We start from the raw sequence: 8,370 nt of genomic DNA, 5'->3' as shown, positions 1-8,370 counted from the left end.
GTTGCTGAAGGCTGGTCTTGACATCCACAGAAACCTCGTCCTAGGCTCTTCCCACAGAGGTGACCTCTGTGCAGAAATCCATGCCATGTGCCAGGCAGATGGGCCTCAGGAACCCCTTGAGCTGCCACTGTGTGAGGAAACTTGGGTCTTTGGTCATGACCTGGGCAATGTGGAAGGTGAGGATGCCCTTGAAGAGAGTGGTTTCAGTGGAGCGGCAGCGACAAGAGACAGACTAAGGGCTTAAGGAAAGAACACAGGTAAATGCGCTGGAAGTTAATTTTCACAATTAATTAGAAAAAACAGGGCTGAAAGTGTGTGTCACAACACACACACTCATAAACACACATGTGCATGCACAAATGTGCCTGGACCAGGTACCCCTCTCCAGAATGCCTGCTTTCCACTATTGCTATCTCAGCCCCATCTTTCCCCTTTTTCATTCCCCCCGAGAAGCAGTTGGCTTGGGATTCAGGTACCTCAGTGTTGCAACGTGACTGCAGGCTGTGCAGTGAAGAAAGACTCCTTTTCAGATGCCCTACCTTCAAAATAGATCTTCACCCCCACTGTAGCCAGTACTATGGGCCAAGTGACCACTGTGTCCTGCTGGGACCAGGGTCCCTGTCTACTCACTGACCCCCTGACCTCACCTTTGCCCAACTAACTTCATCATCCACACAGCTGCCCTTGTGATCTTACAAAATTATCAAAGTGATGGTTTACACCTTCCATTGGCTTCCATATCCCCACCTCTCTATTCTCTTCTCCTGCTCCATATTCTTCACAGTCATTCATTCTACCTGTAATCATATTTATTTTTATTCATTTCATTTGGCTATTTTCTCTTTCCCTGGAAGCTGAGGTCTGTAAGAGTGGGCCTTTGTCCTCTCCACTTCTGTGCTGTGGCGCCTTAGGCATGCTGGTATTTTATCAAAGACATGCAGTTTCCTTAAGCCTCAGTTTCCTCAGCTATCAAAGGGGAACGATAAATTTTGTGTGCTTCACCTCATCCGGGATTGTGGAGATTAAATGAGAAGGCAGAGCAGACCCTGAGGTCTGCGGCATCAGCGATGCTGCTGGATCCTGGTTAAGCCTGCTGCCTGAGAATTCTAATTCTGCAGGGTGCTTTCCTGTCATCACAAGCCCCTTCTGAGGTCAAACCATGACGTCTTCACCAGAAACAATAGCCCCAGCGCTCCTCCCAGTTGAGAAACCTGGGACTCTATTGAAAATAAATTAGTAATGCCTCACTCTCATTGAAAAAAAAGTCTCAGGGAGATTTACAATTTTCTTTTTTCTAAGTGTACAGAACAACATAAATCAAAAGGAGCAATGGTCTACCTTGCGTTTTGACTACTTTGACCCTCTTCAACCTCTGCCAATTTTTATCTCATTTTTGTTTAACTTTATACATCAGAGTTTAATTTGAGAACTGGTCGAGAAGACAGTGATGTATAGGTTACATCAAGTGCAGCTGAAATTACCCTGTCCCTGGGGACTTTGGACTGAAGGGAGGGTCCCTGTCCTCTTTCAGGAAGTAGAAGAGGAATGGTAGACTTTGCCCCTTGAACCCAGCCCCCCTCCACCCAGCTGGCTTCAGCGATGCCTCTTGTTTATTGATCCGGCCAGGTTTGAGGCTCTCGCAAGATTGCATCCATGCAGGGCTCAGGCTGCCCAGCTCGGTCCCAGGCTCAAATCACCAGCCACGGGGGACAATATCATTTTAGGAACCAGAGAAGGAGTTCTATCAGCATTGATTTTTCCTCTTCTTTAAAGTGTTATCTTCTCTAGGAAAGTGTGCCCAGCTGGCAGTGTAGTCTGGCCAAAGAGAATGCTGGCCTTGCTTCCCTGAATGTCCAGAGTGGGGCCTCACATCCCACAGATTACTCGGTAAGAATTGATGCTTGAATGAATGAATGAGTTGTGTTCTGCTTCCTCTTTACGACTGGTGTTCTAGCAGCCTCATAATAGGGTTTCTCTGGTGGCTCAGATAGTAAAGAATCTGCCTAAATGCGGGAGACCTGGGTTCAATCGCAGGTTGGGAAGATGCCCTGAAGAAGAGAATGGCAACCCACTCCAGTATTCTTGCCTGGAGAATTCCATGGACAGAGGAGCCTGGCGGGCTACAGTCCATAGGGTCACAAAAGAGTCAGACACAACTGAGCAACCTACACAAACACAAATGGATGAATTGGGTCACTGGCTTAAGAACTGGTGAGTGACTATTGGTCCTGGAAATTTCCTTACAGATGCTCGGGACCAGGGAGATCTTGAGATTGTCTCATCTGCCTCTCCTCTGTCATATCAATGTTCAGCAAGACAACCTGGCTGGGGGCTGGACAACTTCTACTAAACACCCTGAGGGACTAGCCACACAAGCAGTGACCCAAGGGTTAGCATTTTTTTTTTTTAATGTACATTTCCTTCACAGCCCTTATCACAGTTTGAAATTACAGACTTCCATAACTATTTGAGTAAAGTCTGTCTCCCCACTAGACCCTAAGAACACTGAAAAGTTCTGTAATTAATTCGCAAGAAAAGTCTGTCTGCTCACCTGTATTTCCAGGGCTGGGCACAAGGCTTAACATCTGGGAAGTGCTCAATAAATGTTTCTGAATGAATGAGTCCAAAACAAACCGGGCTGGGGAGATACTGTGGTGTATCATTAGCAAGGCAGGAAAGAGGTAAAAATGCCCAGGTAAGGTAGTCATATTACATGTAACCACCTGACCCACTGCCAACACAAAAGGCCAGTAAGGGGTATGAGGGAGGCATATGGTCGCTGGATTTGGGGACTAAGTTAAGATGCCAAGGACAGCAAGTTTCTCTGGAAGACTCCTTGTCTGGACCTGCACTGCCCCATCCAGTAGCTATTAGCTACTTGGGTGGCCACTGAGCACTTGAAACGTGGCTGATCTGAACTGAGATGTGTTGTAAATACAATACATACACCAGCTTTCAAAGGTTTACATGAAAAAAGAATACAAAAATCTATTACTAATCATTTTATATTGATTACATGTTGAAATGATACTTTGGGGGCTATGATTAGTTAAATAAAATATCTAATTGAATGAAGCGCACCTATTTATTTTGCTTCTTTTTAAATGGGGCTATAACAAAATGAATTGAGAAGGGCGTGGGTGCATAGCCGCAGAGCTGGAGGAGGGGGTGGGAACCAGTGCGAAATGGAGTGCATTGTGAGAAAATCACTTGTTTATTTAAATATTGTACTTATTAAAAAAAGAATCTGGATAAGAAATATGGGTATTTATAGTAATAATCAAAAAGGGGAAAGGGAATATATAAATTATATTAAAAAAAGGAAATTATTATAAGACACTTGAACAAAAAATTTACATCTTTAAAATATCTGGACTTCAACCTCAGAATGAGCGTATCTTTTAAAAGCTCTTGGAAAACACTTCCTTACTCTCTTTGTCTCCTTTCTTTATAAGGCATCTTTAAGTCCCTTTGGGAAACTTCTTATAAATGAGGATCTGCCTCTCAGGGGATTCCTCTGGTTAGGAAAGTGTTTTATTAAAAAATATATGTTTGCCGCAGAATGCTGAGCGATATAATTAGCTGGTCCCTTCTGTTTTATTTTAAAAGGCTGTATGGCCAAGTTCTAATTAAACATATTCTCAGGACATTTGAAATGTGAAGGTGCCTCAGAACTGGGCACTAAAATAAAGGAAGTGAAGGCTTGGGGGATGCAAGCTGGAATGCAGGCACTCTGGCCACAGTGTACCTAGCATTTAGCCTCATTTCTGTTCCTGGGCACACAGCTGCCATGACCCATAAGCCCGTCCCAGTTTACCATTGCTGGGACCCTGCCCTGAATCTGGGAGACAAAGAGTCCTGGGCTGGAATTCTGGGGTTCTGGGTGTGTGATAGGTCATCATGTCCAAAGTGAGAGCTTTTAAGGTCCCCACTAGCCCTGACATTCCGATTGTACATCTGGATATGTTTCTCTGGCTAGTTCTTGCCACATAGCATAGCAACATTCCAAATGCCCATACTTCATTTACTTTGTGAATCCAGGAATAAAATACAAGACCATGGATGGCTCATCCAAGAGAGGCAGTGCCACACCCTCATTTGCAAAATGAGTAGAGTGGTGCTCACGTATTCCCTCTTGAAAGTATTTCTTCTTGGAAATACTCTGTCTGCAAACAGCAGATGGGCTGGGAGCCCAGAGGAGTTGAGTTTAGAACAACCTCTTCTAAATTCTCCCACCTTGGCATCTGAGTAGTAACCCCACTCTTTGCAAAGCATTTACCCATCCATTAAACCCTCTTCAGAAGCAAACAGAACTCTCAGTCTTTGCTGCTGGGGACAGAAAATGATAACATCCACTTTGGAAAACAGTTTGGCAGCTTCTTATAAAGTTGCACATGCTCTTACTGCGTGTGTGCATGCGTGTGTGTGTGTGTGTGTGTGTGCTCAGTCATGTCTGACTCTTTACGACCCCATGGACTGTGGCCTGCCAGGCTCCTTGTCCTTGGAATTTTTCCAGGCAAGAATACTGCCATGGATTGCCATTTCCTTCTCCAGGGGATCTTCCCAACCCAGGGATTGAACCTGAGTCTCCTGCGTCTTCTGCCTTGGCAGGCAGATTCTTTTACCACTGTGCCACCTAGGAAACTGGGACTCTTACCATAAAACCCAGAAATCCTACTCCTAAGCACTGGGATGCAAGAGAAATGAAGATTTATGTTCATACAAAACCTGTATGTCCAGGTATAGGAGCTTTATTCACAGTCACCCTAAACTGGGAACAACCCAATTAATTGTCCTTCAACAGATGCATGAATAAGCAAACTGTGGTCCATCTATACCAGCTGTTGAAAAACTCAACAACATGGATAAATCTCAAACACAGAGTGAAAGAAGCCAAACCCCAAAGGTAACCTACTGTATAACCCCATTTAGTACATCTTGGAGAAGGCAAAAGGGTGGGGTGAAGGACAGACCAGTGGTTTCTGGCACGGGCAGTGGCAATGAGGGGTAGGAGGATACTTTGACTATGAAAGAGTAGCACAAAGGAGAGTCTGGGGTGATGTGCCTGTGTGCCAAGTCTCTCCAGTCGTACCTACTCTGTGCGACCCCATGGACTGCAGCCCGCCAGACTTCTCTGTCCATGAGATTCTCCAGGCAAGAATACCTGAGAGGGCTGCTCCACCTCCTGGGATCTTCCTCACCCAGGGATTGAACCCACGTTTCTTACGTCTCCTGCATTGGCAGGTGGGTTCTTTATCACTAGTGCCACCTGGGAAGCCTGTTTGGAGCGATGGGACTTCTCCAAATTTTGATTGTGGTGGTGGTTATCTAACTCCATGAATATGTTGAAACTCAGAGAACTATACACCAAATGAGAGAATTTACTCTATTAAATTAGAAAACAAAAATTTAAAACCCCGGCAGGCTTGGCAGTGAATGTGTGGCTGCTTCAGGTTGCCCCCCCTCATTCATTTTATCCTATAAGGGATTAAGTCTATCAAGGTATGGTGTTCCCTGGGGATGGTTACTATCCAAAGTGGCCTCTGAAAACTGGAGGGAAGGATGTAGATTACACGGGCCAGTGACAAAGTTTTTTTTTTTTTTTTTTTTAATTATCTTTCCTATTGGATGTGGACAAAGAGGCAAGCAGATTTAATTACCACTTGTGACCACTCTTGAAGTCAAATAAACAAAATACCTTGAGGATGAGATGATGCTGAGAACACAGAGTTAAGAGAAGGGAGAGAAAACTAGGTTCCTGTTTGTATAACTGAGCCAGGATTTACCACTAGACAATTTCCTTAAGCCAGTATAGGCAGGGGGTGCTATTACCTGCAGACTGAAACTTCCTAGGAAATATAATCATCAGCTCATTGAAACACTTCTGTTCTGATCCACAGTTGCAAAGCAACTTGCAGCAAACTGGGCAATAGAGAACCTCTGCGAAACAACAGAAAACATATGCAAAAAAAAAAAAAAAAGGGAAAAGGACTTGGACAGGAACCTCATGAATAGGGAAATCCAAGTGACCATAAACATCTGGAAAGGCACTCAACCCCATTAGCATTCATGGAAATGCAAATTAAACACAGAGAGATAGCAACAGCAACCACTAGATTAGAAAATATTAAAAAGAAGGGGAAGAAAAGCTTGAAATATCACATGTTGACAAGGATGTAGAACAATGGGGACATGTAAAAACACTGCTTGTGGGAGTGAAAATTGGCGTAACTACTTTGGAAAACAGTTGGGAATTGTAGATATACATACTCTATGACTTAGCGATGCTGCCCCTACATATATGTGTAACAGACAAGCTCTCCCACATGTGCGTAACACATGAATAAGCATGTTCACAGCAGCATTTTTCATAATAGCCAAAAAAACTGGAAAAAAAGAAAAACCTACTATACTGCAATATATGCATGATCCACAGCTTTAAAAATGACCAACTGCACACATTCACATGGTCAAGTCTCCAGGTGAAAGAAATAAGACACAAAATGATTCATTCATTACGATTTTCTTTATGCAAAGTTTAAATACAGGCACAGGGGTATTTGTACTGAAGTGTTAAAACTACCAAGCAAGGTAATAAAGCAATGACTACAAAGTGGAGATGGTGGTGGCCTCTAGGAAAGTGATGATAATCAGGGGGTAGGGGGATCATTTCTGGTGATTGAGCGTGGTAGTTATACAAGTGTTGGTCTTCTAATTATTATCTAAGCCACATATGATTTACACCTTTTTCTACATTTTTAATGTATCTCACACAGAGAAACATAAGAAGTCAAAAAATAATCACATACCAGAGAGGTGCCGAGAACCAGTCTGGAGCCTGGAATATGGGCTAAATCTGAGAGAATTCTAGAGAGGTGGTCCCAGAGAGAGACTATCCGGATGGTCACAAGTTTTACTTTCCTTCATTACCATTTATTCCAGCCAGGGGCCTTTCAGAAGTGTTTGCTTTCAAGTAAAAGTTGAAACCTTTGAAAAGTATCAATTCTGTCTTTTAAATCTAATGTGTTAATCTGACAGCGTGCTCTTTCTGATTCTCTGCAGTTCAGACCAGATCTGTTCCTTACACGAATCGACAAAGACATGACACAGCTATCCGTATTTGCCTGGAGATCTTTCATGTTAAAATTTCAATCCTCAGGGCCAGAAACACAGGAGACCACACCCAATAGCTCTTGAGTAAGCTGTATAGTGTTGGTCCAGGCATTTACTTCACAAAGTTCCCTTGTATACAATTCTTTCATGCTTTTATTTGAGCCTATTAACTTTATTTTAAATATAAATCTAACAAGCCCAGACATCTGTTTCTAGGACTCTTTCCGCTTAGAAAGGTAAAAGCGGCAGGGAACAGCTATGAGAATCCGTGTCACTATGTAAGGAGACAGAAAGAAAACATCTTAGGTCTCCTAGGCTTCTGGACACATTTATTGTAGGCACAACAATGAAACGTTAAATTAGAAATTGACTAGACTCTTTCTTTTTTTAAAAAATCAGGAAAATGTGCAGTGCATAAGAAACGATTATCATCCAATCTTTAGCAAATCATATCATTCAAAAAAAGTAAGTTTTACAGATATTTTCCTGCAAAGAAGTCACTCTGTGAGAATGTTGCAATGTTAATCTAAATTCAAGTCTCTAGAAGCATATGTGGGTACACAGATGCAAATATATAGACATACACACATACACTTACACAGATGAATAATGAAAAGTAGAATCTAGAGTATGCGTGTGTGTGTGTGTGTGTGTGTGTGTGTGTGTGTGTTCGTGCATATGGTGGTGGTGGTAGTGGATTGAGCCCCATTAAAGAACTCAAGATTTGGATGGAATTCACCCTGATAGCTGAACAATTATGAAACAGCAGCATCCTCAGAACCAAATGACCTTTTCATCAACTTACAAAACATTAAAGGTTAAAGAATGTTTGAAAGGAAGCTAATACTTTTAAAACATTGGGGAAATTGCCATCTTTTCAAAGACCTGACCAAAATGAGAGCAAAGTGCCAGACGGCATGTGAGCCTTACCATGAGGAGGTGTGACACGTTTGCATTCCCTGCTTCATTCAAAACTATGAATGAATCTACCTCCTCAGGAAAGGAGACAAGCAGGCCTGGGAGCTACACAGCGCAGGAGCTCATGTGAGGAACCCTTAACAGGCTGGCTCCTAATTGCAATTTTGAAGTCACATTGCTTCCTCTCTCAAGTAGCGATGGCAAGGTGAGCAAATCAATGAGAGTGTCAGATTTTCCAGGCTTCTATTTTCCATCTGACCTGGATGGTACAAATTCCAGTCACTACTAACAGGGAAAATAGAAATATCAGCGAGGCTCCTCACTAAACCCATTCTTTTA

Source organism: Bubalus kerabau, chromosome 17 (genome assembly GCF_029407905.1).
Source record: "Bubalus kerabau isolate K-KA32 ecotype Philippines breed swamp buffalo chromosome 17, PCC_UOA_SB_1v2, whole genome shotgun sequence".
In the NCBI taxonomy this organism is placed as follows: domain Eukaryota; kingdom Metazoa; phylum Chordata; class Mammalia; order Artiodactyla; family Bovidae; genus Bubalus; species Bubalus kerabau.
This window is presented reverse-complemented; position numbering follows the sequence as displayed.